The sequence below is a fragment of the Synchiropus splendidus genome, chromosome 13, assembly GCF_027744825.2.
Source record: "Synchiropus splendidus isolate RoL2022-P1 chromosome 13, RoL_Sspl_1.0, whole genome shotgun sequence".
NCBI lineage: Eukaryota > Metazoa > Chordata > Actinopteri > Syngnathiformes > Callionymidae > Synchiropus > Synchiropus splendidus.
The window spans coordinates 11,785,814-11,799,478 of record NC_071346.1 but is presented as its reverse complement, the minus strand read 5'-3'; positions in this window follow the sequence as shown (position 1 = coordinate 11,799,478).

Below are 13,665 nucleotides of genomic sequence, written 5' to 3'. Positions count from 1 at the left end.
GTGTAAGATCTTTACTTGTGCCAGAATTTCCTGAGTGGGATTCCAGTGTTTATGGAGGGTGAAGGAGCCTTTGGGGACGGATAAAAAGTAATAATATAGTCGATCAGATGGACTGTTCTGAATGAGACTCACTATTTTAAGAAATACTTTCTATTCTGGCCATGAAGACATGATGTGGTTATTAATTCACACAAGAATTCTGCAATATTTTGACATAGCAAATAGCTTCATTGTAGCTTAAAACGCTAATCGCGATTAGCATTAGTGTGCTGTAAACATTCTACATATTATGAACATGAAGACAGTAAGCACTGAAATTTGTAATGACAAGTAAAGGCAAGCATAAAGTATGTCATTTTATAATAGTTTTCTGTGTTTTTCTTTCAATAAAACTTGGCATATTAGCATGGTCAGCAACAACAGGTGTCAACATTGTTTAGATTTGGCATTATTTAAAGATAAATTGAGAGCTAATCTTGTGATTTGTTATTTAGCAATGGAACAATTTATAGTCACCGACCTGAGAGCAACAGCCCTGCAGTCAAAACTAGCATAGCTTAGCTACCGGACACATCTAAACTGGGCACCTTTGCACAAATACACTGGGACCATTTTTTGTTTAAGGTTCAGGAAAAAACAAAAATCTGCATCTTTACAGGGGGAAACTATCAATGTTTTGGAATAACCGTCAGAAAGAGAGTCAACGACAAAGAGTTTCAGACTGTCTCAGTTTGCACTGTTTGGTTTTTGGAGGATAGCTGGACCTTTTACAGCTCAACGTGTTCATAAAGAAACAGATGACCAACCATTTGGGGTATTTTGAGAAGACTGTGATTTAAAGTGAACACCTGTATCCTCTTCTGACTTGTGGACATTCAGCTAGAACAGACGATGAAGTGCTCTGACCACATCAGGCACCTTGGGATTTGGCTTTATTTGGTGTTAAAAGGGTGCGAATATTGGATTTCAACTGGTTAATGGGGGATTGTTTTTCTGTATTTCTTCCCAACATGTTTTGCAGAAATCTGTTTGGAATTCAATTAAAAACAGGACACACACTGTTTTAAAAACCAATAACGGTGGAAACCAATTCACGACGGCGCCGCTGAAATAAATTACACTTGGGTAAGTCAGCGTGAAACACGGACGTTAATTTGATTTCATCTTGCGATTCAGACATTACTCATTGATTGATTTTTACCACCTACGCCGCCTTAAATTGCCCAATTTAGGAGCCATAAATGAGGTAAAATAAAGTCCTCAAACATCAATATCTAGTCCGAGGTTGATGGGTTCATCTGCGTTTAAGGACGAGTGGAATAATAACACGCTCCGGTTAATTGTGGTTGCGTGAGGACCGTCCGTCCCGGCCGGGCCACACCCACCTGACAGGGACAAAAAGAACGTTGCTCTGGCGGAACGAAGCGCGTTTGGCGCACTCATTGCGCTTGCTAGCCCCACTGAGACCCTGAATATAGAACAGCTATTCTATCTAATGAGGCAGAACTTCATGGCTGCCTCTATAAAACTCTGTCAACCTTCTGTTCTCTGGCAACAAAGAGGGAATTTTGAAAAGTTTCGCAGCCTCTTTCTCTCAGTGTCACATGAACTGTTAAGATGAATCAAGCGCAGTCTCTTTCCTCTCGGTGACGCTACACAAGAGCAGCAAACAAAGATGAGTATAAGGAGAAATAGGGCGCTTAGTCGGGAGGAGCGATCAAGAATAACGCCTCCGCAGGGAGGGCTTTGATGACACGGGTTGTAGTTTTATGAAATAGCCTACATTTGGCTTTGTGTCGAGGGTCTGTGAGGAATTCTAAGTGGGAATGTTTTCCTCTTTTTGTTTTTTTACATTCCGATCTATGAAAATACTTCCTCGGCCCGATGCTAATTTGACTGCTTCTGGTTAACTGGGGGAGAAGATAACTGCCTGCTGCGCGTGTTTGTCTGCCTGCGAGGACTTCTCTGTTTACATGACTTGTTTTGAACTTTTAACTCCTAAAATTACAGACCTGCATTCATTTCCATAAAGACGAGCATCCGCAGGGTTATTAGCGAGCGCTTCCTCCAATGAGGAAACGTCACGTTTGTTAACTGGTGAAAAATGAACACAGTTGACAGTGACAATATTGGATTTTGCTGCCAATGAAGATGTCATTTTCATGTATCCTGTAATAACTGACATGAGCATGGCTGGCTGGGAATAGATCCTTAATGTAGTTTGGGTTTCTACAGTCACAACATATTTTTTTGATATGTGAAGTAATGGCCTCCCACCACTAGATTGCAGGGTGTTTCCCTTCAGTGTTTTACCCTCAATCTACCACAAAATTGTAACTTGTTTCTCTGGTATACTGTTCATATCAACTTTTCATAGCAACATTTAAACAACACGAATGAGTTGATTCACTGTTTATAACATAGTCATTAGCATGATGGTGCTACTTCTGCTGCTGTTAGACCTGAGTTTACTCACAAAACTGATGCAGTCAGATGGATCTGTGCTTTTTTTTTTCAGCCAGAAGGTTTGAGACGGTTACGTTTCATCTAATTTTTCTGTCAAGCTATCAATTTGGTTTTTATCAGTTTTAGCAGCGTCCATACTCTTTCAGTCCTGCTGGTTTCACTCAACCATGCTTATTTTACATCCACAATTATTTTTGTGTCAGTCAATAAACATTCTCTTTCTGTCATTACAGTGCAAGTACTTAGTAGTGTAAGAATAAAACTCATCAACTCAACATTTCTCGGGAATCGAAAATCAGAAACTACGATTGTTGAAAACCTGTTGGATAACGTGAGAATGAAAAATAAGATGCTATATAATGTATTTAAATCCATTATTTTGCCCCCTAAAAGCCTAGTATCTAAGTATTTTTGACAAGGACTCATCATTTCAAAAGAATATTCTTCATTATTTTACACATTTTCCACAAAGATCCACAGGATTAATAAGCTAATGCTAATGCTCTTTGTTTCCTATAAACATATACAACTCATTTTTGGCTTCATCTTGGTCAACATGGTGATGAAAATGAACACAAATGACACTTCCTTGAATGACTAAGCAACAGCAAGAAGAGGTTTGATTTGGCGCAGTACATTTCTGGGGAAATGTTTCTTGGCAGATTTCGGCACAACACATGTCGAACATATGTCAAACTTCTTAGCTTCTGAAGTTGTCAACGCTAGCACAAGTGTATGATCGGCATAGTGCCACCAGTAGGAGGTCGGTCAGTGAAAATAAAGACCACGTAGTTTTATTCATGAAGAGTTTATCACTCTCAACAATCTTTCACATGACCAGCATGCATGCTGCAACTCGCTTTTCTTCTCTTGTTGGCGAAGACATTTGTTGAGACAACACTATTCAGGACGACAGTGGTCTGACCAGGTGACCGAGCGCTCGGGTGAGAAGCTACTCCTCCAGCCTGAGAGAGGATTTCTAGTACAAACCCTCGGTGAGAACACGTCGCTCAGTTATCCAGGAAAAACTTCAGGATTCCAGCGACCAAGAAAATGGACTGCGGTTATCGGCATATTTATGATCATCACCAAGTTAGAAGAAAAACCTGATCGTAGAAGATTCCGGGTCAGTGGCTCATTAGCAGCGCTAGCACGTTCCGCTCCGCACAATATGCAAAGTCTTTCCTCGACAATCGCGAGGACACAGATCAGAGGAAGACACATCGGCTTTCAACCACAGACATTTCAACTCCTAACCAGCCGGCAGTCTCCAGCGGTTGACTTCAGTCGCCTGTCATCCTCGACAGAGAGCGACTGATCCGCATTTTTGTCCTTTTGTCGTATGCTTTACTTTAGTGAGCAGACTGTCTTTGCCGCTTCACCTCGGTGTGGCCTGCATGAACAATTGCGGCTCGCCTACTGAAATATTGATCAGCTCTATTGAGAGCTGCGAGATTTATTAGCGGGTTTCTGCGCTGTTGGGCATTTTTGGAGCGTGTGGAGTTATTCGTTGTGTACAGTTGTATGTGTTGTGTTTACTCCCCAGAGGAAGCCATCCTCCTTCAAGGCAGGGAGGCACAGAGAGGACACGGCCATCACAGTCAGCCTGATGCTTGTGTGAGAAAGCCTGTGAGGTATCAGTGTGCTCTCATATTTCACCTTGTTTTATATGATGCACGTGCCGCATCTTTGAAAGAGAATTATATAGTGCTGTTTATGGAGGGTGACTCCATAAACTCAGCAGCTTTTACACTCAGCCAGAGAGTGAAAGCCTGCTGGACTCGTGTTACCTGCTCCATCCTCTCCAGTCAGGTTATTACAGCCCTGCTGCACGCTCCAAATAGCACCGTGGAAGCACGGAAAAGAAATGAAAAAAGATAAAAAACACTGTGAAAGGTAAGACGGAGGAGTAGTGGGGAAGGCAGATAAGAGCAAGTGGGAGTTCTGTTGCACATCAGATAGGTGAAGAATCATCTCGCCTCATGTCTACAGTGACTAACAGACTCTATAAAGTAGGTTACTGGGTTATTGTTTAACATTAGACACTAATAAGATTGGAGATGGTTTTATCCTCACGTGCAATAAAGATGCCTTCAGTAAAGTTTATCTCTGAAGATTAAATGTGCCATTAAAAATAACATTTTATAAGCTCACACCGCAGTAATGGTTCCACTGCAGGCAGCGGAAAGGATTTTATGGAAATGTTTAATGGAGTGCTGGCAGATATTACCGTTCGCAGCACTTTCTTTTTCGTGTTTCATGATAGTAATTGGAGGGGCTTCGTGCAACAATGTGGCACATGTTTTGAGGGTTTTTTTTTTAAGGCGTTACAGCGCCTCCACGTGTTGCTAGGGACACCCTGGAAAGGCTGCCATGCCTCAATATTTTCCAAGCCTGGCATAGGTAATTTGTTTTCATCACCGATGACTATTTCAATTGCAAGTATGAGTCAGTTATTTCTTCAGTTTCTTCCATCCTCTCATTTCCTCATGTTGAATTATTAAATTAAACTGTATTTTTTCTCCCTCCAAATAGATAAATAAAAATGATTTTATAGAATATTTACCCATGTTTTTGTTACCAACATATTCACCACTTTAAAGTATCTTTCAATATGTAAAGAAATGTATCATTTTTTAAATATGTAATGTCATGGGATAATAGCACTTTTTCAATAATGTTTTAAGCTAAAAATTAAGTTCAATTTATGACTCTGTAGCTCACAGTATTTAACTTGGCACCACAGAAAGCTGAATTGTGTAAATAAGTGGTGACATAATTGAAGACTTTGAACATGAAGGATGAATTTCCTCGACAGACTCTTGACTTGAGCGACACAACAGGCAACCATCAGACTCAATAAAGATTAGAGTAAGGAGAGGTCGGACCGCAGAACACCATCAAGCTGTTGAGAAAGATCCTGTACACTGTATTGTTATTATCACGCCCAAGAGAAGGAGCTTTTAAAACATCCCACCCAGAAAAGCTCCTTTCATTAATGAGCCCTTCCTTAGGTATGTACAGAGAAGTGTTTTGGCACTTGTTTATTCCTCTGGAGACGTACAGGAGGCTCACCGCTTTGGGGAAAACTCAGCCTGCGCATGAAGATGCAGCTGTTATTTGTGTTTTTGAGGGTGAACAATTCATGCTAAAGAGCATTTTAATTAGGAGGATAAAAGTCGGTAAATGGAAGTTCAGCCCAGAAGAAACGCTGGAGCACATGAGAGAAGATTTACGAAGGATGCACTATCAATACAAGTACATAAATGTTTCAGAAATACTACAAGATCTTGTCTTAAAAACCCTAAAATGAAATGTTCAACAGCAAATAAGTGAAGTTACAGGGTCTTTCATTTCTGATCCAGTGGGTCATTACGCAGATGGGTCTGGTTCACAGGGATGCTGCGGTCCTCCTCTTCATTTCGCCTCCTCTGATATATACATATACACCCTTTATATAAGCGTTTAATGCAGCCCTTTATTAAGAGGATTCTCTTTCGATGTGCCACCAAATCATTTTTCTTTTATCTGTGACTGTCTTTTATACAGTTTGACGTGCAGCAGCTGCCGTTTGGCGGCGATGCCTCAGTACTTCTGTGAGTTAATAATGGAAAGATCTGAAGGCTTGACCCGAAACATGGTGTTTAAATGTTAAACAAAGCTGCGTTCGCTCATCAGCGGTGAAATATTGAAGAGAGTCAAGAGCTGAAAACTCCAGATGCTCTGTCTGAGTTGACACTCGTGTTCTGTTCACTTTCATGACGGCTGTAATAAAAAAAAACTTGTAGCATCTGTTACTACAGCGAGAGGATGGAGATATAATCTGTTCGCCGTCTTTTAATATTACAACAGCTTTGGATTTGATACATTCACTGGCATCAGACACAATGAGACTGAATCCCTGAGTGTGAGTGCAACTGATGCAGCTGAATTGTCCAGTTCCTCCATAACAGTACCTCTCGAACCTAAAGCGCATTGTATTATTCAACATACATTTCAGTTTTACGACTCTTGTGTCATGAGGCCGTATGAATCTAAGGCACAAACCACCCACTGAACGTGGCGGTGTGGGAGTCGCAGAAGACGGCGCTGTCCTCTACTGCAGGGGTTCTTAACCTTTTGGATTTAAGGGCCCACCTTTCCCAGAACAAATGGCCCCGGGGCCCATCCAATAATAAAATATAATAAAACTGTGTCTAAATATCCTAAAATAAAAATAATATATTTTATTTAAACTCCAAAGACAATAACAAAAGTGTAAACGAAAGTATCGGCATAAAATACATTTTCTAAACTGCTACAACAGGTGCTTTCATGAACAGTTTTTACTGTTGGCGGGGGGCGACATCGCTTTCTTTTACATATTTTTCTTTTCAAGAACTTCTCCATAGTTGTTAACTGTCACATATTTGCAGCTGTCAAGTCAATTCAGTGACACACTACTGCCACCATATGTGGCTAATGTATTAAAGTGAGCATCTCAAGGCCGTCACGACCCAAATATGTACAACAAAACAAACTTTTAGCAGCCCTCTCGAAGGCGGCCCTATGGTTAAGAATGACTACTCTACTGTACATTTTTAACCGACTGCCTGCTACATTCTTTTCAATGCCAGTAGCGCACATGGTTTTCCAATGCATTGTGGGTCGCGGTCACTATGCTGGCGGTCAACAGACTTTGTTTACATTCACCGTCAAATGGAGTGCTACAAGAACAGAATATATCAGTTTAAAAAAAAGGTCGATGGCTGGAGGTGGTCAGCTCTGCCTTGGTGATGCTTCTTATAAAACAGCACAACACTTGCTTGGATGGAATTTTTGATTAAAACATTCCAATAACTCAAAACAGATATCCTGTGTGTGAAGAGAGATGATCTGCCTCGGTTTGTTGCCTTGACCTACACATGCTAACTCGGGTGCCTCGACTGAGCGACACTGGTGAAGCAGCAAAACACATGATTTGAATCTTGTATGAATTATCAAAGCCTGAAACAACAACTAACTCCACCTGAATCTCTGAAGAGTGAAGAGAGATGTGCTTCTTTGATGTTAGCACTACTTGTGAGCAACACGCATGCTTTGTTTCAGATCTTATTCAATGAAATTTTCCAGTCTAAAATGCAGTGAACACACCAACATGTGTCGAGTGAATGGGTCGAGGTGACGTTTGGGTGCCTTTCGGCTGCTGTCCAGGCTTTTCAGCGCAGCTTTGTCACTTCTGGGACCCTGAGTCCTTGGCTCCTCCACCACTTTGGAAACAACAAAGATCACAAACCAGTGTGGTAGTAAATAACGCAGCATGTTTACAGACAAACTTATACTAAGGAGCAGAACAGAGAGCTGCCAATGGTGTTGTGTTATTCATTGGACTTATGAGCCCATAATGCATTGCAGTTTTTCTAGTCTGACCTAACACTTTGAGACCGGTAATTGTTTTAATGCTCAAAATTATGACTTTGCAATCTATATATATATATATATATATATATATATATATATATATATATATATATATATATATATATATATATATATATGGTACAGTATAATCTGACTTCAAATAAAACTGGAATCCTGTCGTATGTTCAGGATCCACTGCATTTAATTGGTACTTCCTTTAGTACATTTTGAAAGCGAGATGCTGAACATCATCAACATACTCCCAGCTTTAAACTCAAATTGATCTTGGGCCACATAAGATAAAGGACCGGGTTTGGCCCACGGGCTATGAGTTGGACACACCCTCAAACTCATCATCATCTAAGACACTCTTTACACTTGCAAGGGAAATATTTTTTGGGCATAAATATTTATTTTTCATTTAAATTAATGCACATTTCTGTCTTTTTGCTATACAAAACCTTGAAACGTCTCTTTAAGTCTGAACTATTTGAATGATGTATTTCGATTTTAGGATCTCTGGACATTGAAAATAAGACTTTCAGACCGACACAAATCCTCGCATCGGGTTGCTGGTTGTTGCGCACACGCTCACACACGACCGGAGACATAACTTCACATGAGTAATATGCAGACGTCTGCCACCCTCCACCCCCTCCACCCTGCTTCTCTTAACTCATCCAGTCCCATCTGTTCATCCACGGCACAATCTGGCGTCCTGCGCCATCAGGTGCGCACACAAGGACGCGCCAAAGCGCACGCGTTGATTTCACGATTTAAGCCGAGATTCCAGGTAGAAAGCTCTGAATTTTGAGCTTAAACAGGTCGTTGGGGGGTCGCGCGTCTGACCTGTCCTGCCGCATGCCACTGTTGGAAACTCCGCCACACAAAAGACACCGCGATTCAAAGCGGTGAAAGGAGCGAGGAGGCGGATATTCCGCGAGGGGATGGGCTCTGATGCTTTAAATCATCATTGGAAAGTCATTAGAAAGCTGGCGGGGCCGGGCGGAGACGGCCGCACAGATTGCGCGCTCCCGAGCACAATACTGGTAATGAAGTGGAAGAGAAGAGGGAGTTTCCCGGCACAGATTTCTTTACACTAGAACTCCACTGGCCCTAAACTTTCCCCACAATCTGTGAGAGTGGTGTAAAAAAGCGGTATTCATGAGGTGTTAACCGTTTTGTGTGTGTGGGGAGGAATGTAATGGGCAGATGGGCAGGAGGTGATGGATGGGAGCAGAAGTTAACCAAGAGAAAGACAAGAGCATGAATGTTTAATGGGACTGGAAGTTTTCAGTATGGTGGTGATCTGGCGCCCATCGCCGCCCGCTGCTTTCACCCCAATAATGGAGTGACTCGAGGTTCACACACAGCACATTGATGCGGATGGTTACAGCTGCTCCATGCAACTGTATCTTATCATGAGTGGTTTTTTTTCGTAACACCTGCACTTCAAAAGAAACTCAAAGTTGGAAAACAAGATGCCGACGAAAGCTATTCTCACGAAGCAACATGCACGTTGTGTTTGCAACTAGAATTTTTTTTCTTCCTGTTATGGTCCGGGGAAGCCATTTAGGGAGGTCCAAGCTCACTGCTTGGTGAACTCCACTAGCAGGATTGAACTCCAGACGTAGAAGTTCTGGTATTTTTAAGTGCTCACATTTGTAATGCTACCAAGTCCATTTCTATAATTCAACATAAAGGTCCACTGCTGCTTGACATCAAGCTCATTCGCTCTGCTAGAACATGTATCGGTTTTATTTTAATGTCTCCTTCTATTGATACCTGACAAAAAAATTTTATTCATCAGATTTAGTGACTTATTTGGGTTGTGACCCAAGTTAAAGCTTGAAATTTCTGTTCTTTCCGGGGAATGGACTGTGTTAATCCGCCTTTTTTCACTTGTCATAGTTCACAGTTTATTCAGGAATATTTTGAGTTTCATCTGTCACATATACAAGTAACATCCGACTTACGACCGGGAACGCTTCCGACCATCCAGTTGTAAGTCTGGTCGTAAGTCGAATGCCATTCAAAATAGCTGACGCGAGGGTTATAGGTGCTACTGTAGTGGTAGATGGCTGTGTGAGAGTGAGATGCTGGGACACTGTGCTGCCGTAACTGTTGGGGGCTGCAGTGCCAGACATTGAATAAAAAAAAAAAAATCTGCAGGCCGTGGTCGTAAGTACGGGTGGATGTAAGTCGAGCAGGTCGTAGATCGGATGTTACTTGTACTGTAAACACAGCACATTTCAGCAGTGGCGTAATTCCACGCGGAGACATGTTTGTAGGGCGAGATTTTATCTTCTGATTCTCCCAAACTGTGAAGGGGATCACTTGAAGTATATTAGCAGTTTGCATGCGGAGAAGCTACCAACATAAAATTGACTGAAGCTCATGGATCGCTGGTTGGATCTGCACTTTCTGATCCATTGGATTGGATCTGTCCTATTGAGAGAAAGGAGAAGTCTTGAGAGATCTAGTTGAGGTCACTGAGGAGTCTCCTTCTCCGAGGAAACCAAACCTACAACACACTAGAGGAATTTGTTACTAGCTTCAACTGCCATATGTGTCTGAAGTGAAGGCAGTCTTGGTCTCTTTACCATGGCTGCTGCCCCCGTGATCTGACCTTGGCTAAGCAAGAGAAAATAGCGTGTTTCCTTCACAAAAAAAAAAATAAAAAATGTTGTGGTCCTAAATTGTCAACAGACAGTCTGCCTGTCATTTTCAAACAATCCTGTAGGGGCAGTGTCAAAAACTAGGTGACTGAAAAAATACTCATGTCATGAAACAAGAGATGTTGTTGAATGATATGTGTAATTTTAATGGCTAAATTGTGTGTTATGGCAGGCAGCGTGGAGTTTCGGGCCACAAATGGCCCCCAGGCCAGACTTTGGGTCCACCTATATAAACCCTGACATATTGAAGAACTCATGCAAGACTCGCCCTAACAGACCCTTGAGCAAAGCGTCTAAACACTGGACTTGACTTGACTAAACTGCGCGCCACTTGGTCATGAAGCCCGTTTCCATCAAGTGTTCCGCAACAATTGCGGCTTGAGCGCGCGCATCTGTCCCGACTGAACTGTTGCTCTCTCCTGCTGATGGCTTCTTTCAATCCTCACCGTGGCCCTCAATAGTGAAGAGGACATCCCTGGGCCCCGGAGTGGCTCCTCTCGCTGGAGGGGCGATAATTGGATAATTAGTGCCGGGAACCAATTAGGACTGATGGCACGCGAGTTAAGCAAAGGTTAGCGGCAAGTGTGGGGGGAGGGAGGGGGTGGTGCTGAGGGGGGACTTCAGCTATTGATCGATGATCTGAAAAAGCCCCCGCCGCCGCTGACACACACGTACATCATCGCTTTCTCACAGCCCCGCTCCTCTCTCCGCACTTTCTCCTTCCAGCGCTTATCTGCCCAACAAAGGGAACCAAATCGCCCATTTCCATCTGAAAGAGATAAGCCTCCCAACAAGAGGCACGGATCGGACGACCCGCTTCAGACCCCTAAAACCCGGCCACCACTAGAGCAAATGGGAGTACAATAGCGGAGAAAAGAAGAGGGGGGGAGGGAGGGGTGCGGGAGCTCTAAAGATATATTTATATATGTTAAAGAAAATGCTAATACAAGCCGTGAAGAATGGAGGGATTGAGGAGACCCCCCCTTTAATTCCGTCATTGTTGAACTCGCGTGCAGACGGCCGAGGTGACACGGCGATGTCACGTGACGGAATCATGCGGGAGATGACAGATCTCGGTGTGTGTGCTCGTGTCTGTGCGCGTGAGGAGTTGTGTTGCCTCGGACGACTCGCGTAACGGGACACTCGTTTGAAATAAGGAAACACAAATGGGTAGAAGTTCTTATCACATCTGGACTGTGCCAGGAGCTTTCATCTGAGAATAGAGGCGCAAGTCAATGAAGGGAAAACTACAGGTAAAAACAGCAGTGGCCAAAGCACTAGTCGTACGAACAGTTGTAGTAGAGAAGGAAAAATACATTCTGCTGCCAGTAACAAGGAATGTTTTGGTACAAAATCTCAATAGGAACTTTGCTATTAGGAAACAGGAGTGTAGTTTTACACCAAAGAAGCCACAAAGTTCACTAGTGGTAAAGGTAGAGACATTTAAAAAATCATTAGTACTTGTATTCAAGATCATTTTCAGTGCAAGTCCTATAGACAAAGAAGCATCAGATGCAGTTATCAGAAGAGAATACTTGCAGTGGAGGAGTTAACAGTAGACATAGATTGAAGAAACAGTTGTAGTAGAGAAGGAAAAATAAATTCTGCTACTACCAGTAACAAGGAATGACACTGTAGGTAGGATGAAATATTTTGAAACAAAATCTGCACCAAAACTTTACTATTAGGAAACCGGAGTGTAGTTTTACACAAAAGAAGGCACAAAGTTCAGTAGAGGTAAAGGTAGAGACATTTAAAAAAAATCATTAGTACTTGTATTCATGATGATTTTCAGTCCAAGTCCTATAGTTAAAGAAGCATCAGATGCAGTTATTGGAAGGGAGTACTTGCAGTGCAGGAGTTAACAGTAGAAATAGATTGAAGAAACAGTTGCAAGAACTGGGACTTTGTTTGTTTGGTTTCCCTTCCATTATAATAAATCACTGCAAAGAAAAGATCAATCTTGTATAAACTTTCTTTGCCAGGGTTCACCAACTCCATGTGATGTATATCCAAAACAGCCATGAGGACACAAAGTAAATGAGTTGAAAAATAATAATTCAGGTTATAAAGCATTGCAGTAGGATTAATCACAATGAATTAATTTAAAATTTGCCACATTATTTCCTGCCCTTAGTTCTAAGTGAGTCGCTGCACTTCACTCTGTAATACCTTGATAATTACTAGTTACTAGTCACTGTCCTTCAGGGACCTGAAGACATACTTCTTCACTCCTCCATTTATACATTTGCTGAGGTGACTGTGCCGAACTCTGCAGGCTGCTGCTGGAGATATTGTCCATTCAGGTGTGACTCTCTGTGGCAGATGGGTTCTTTATAGAACATGCCAAGTGATATTAGCTTCTAGCACAGACAAGTGTTGATCCTGGCCCGGTGAGGGTGTGAGGACGGGGGTGGGGGGGCCGAGGAGAAGAATAAGGAAAATCTCTTAAAGAGCCGTGACGGGGCTCCCTAAATGTATTTTAATAGCGGGGACCCTCATGCGCAGGACAATTCATCTCCCATCCAGTTGCGCTGAAAGGAGTGGTGCTCGTGAGTGGGGTGGTGAGAGGAGACGGGGTGGACGGGACAAAGGCTGCATGTGGCTTAGACTCATTATGCTGCAGTTAGACGGGGTTGTGCGCCGGCAGCGGGGGGCTCGGGTCCCCACAGACCGTCTCAGGGGCCACAATACGGCCAAAGAGAGACCCTGCCACTTCTTTATCCCGCCACTACTAACGAGGCCTTCATAAGTCTTTGATACAACCTCGCTATAGAATTCCTGATGAGCCCCCTCTCGCGTTTGCAGACAAATCCCATTTGCAACGCGCGCTTGAAAGGCTGTGAGTGCGTGTGACGTTTTCACCTGCTCTGTTCTGTCAGCCGAGCGCATGTTCCGACGCGCCGTTACACCGGCTTCAGTCCGCGCTCTGACGCAGCAGACATGAGGGATCAAGTCCGCGTGAATGGCTGTGCGCGAGCTCAGATATGATCGCATCACTCAACTATTACTGGATTACAGCGCTGGAGGAGATGAATACTAAAATACAGCCTGATAAAAGACACCAGGACTCGAGTGGCGGTCTTTCTTATCACATATTAAAGCCGCGTAAAAGCGTATT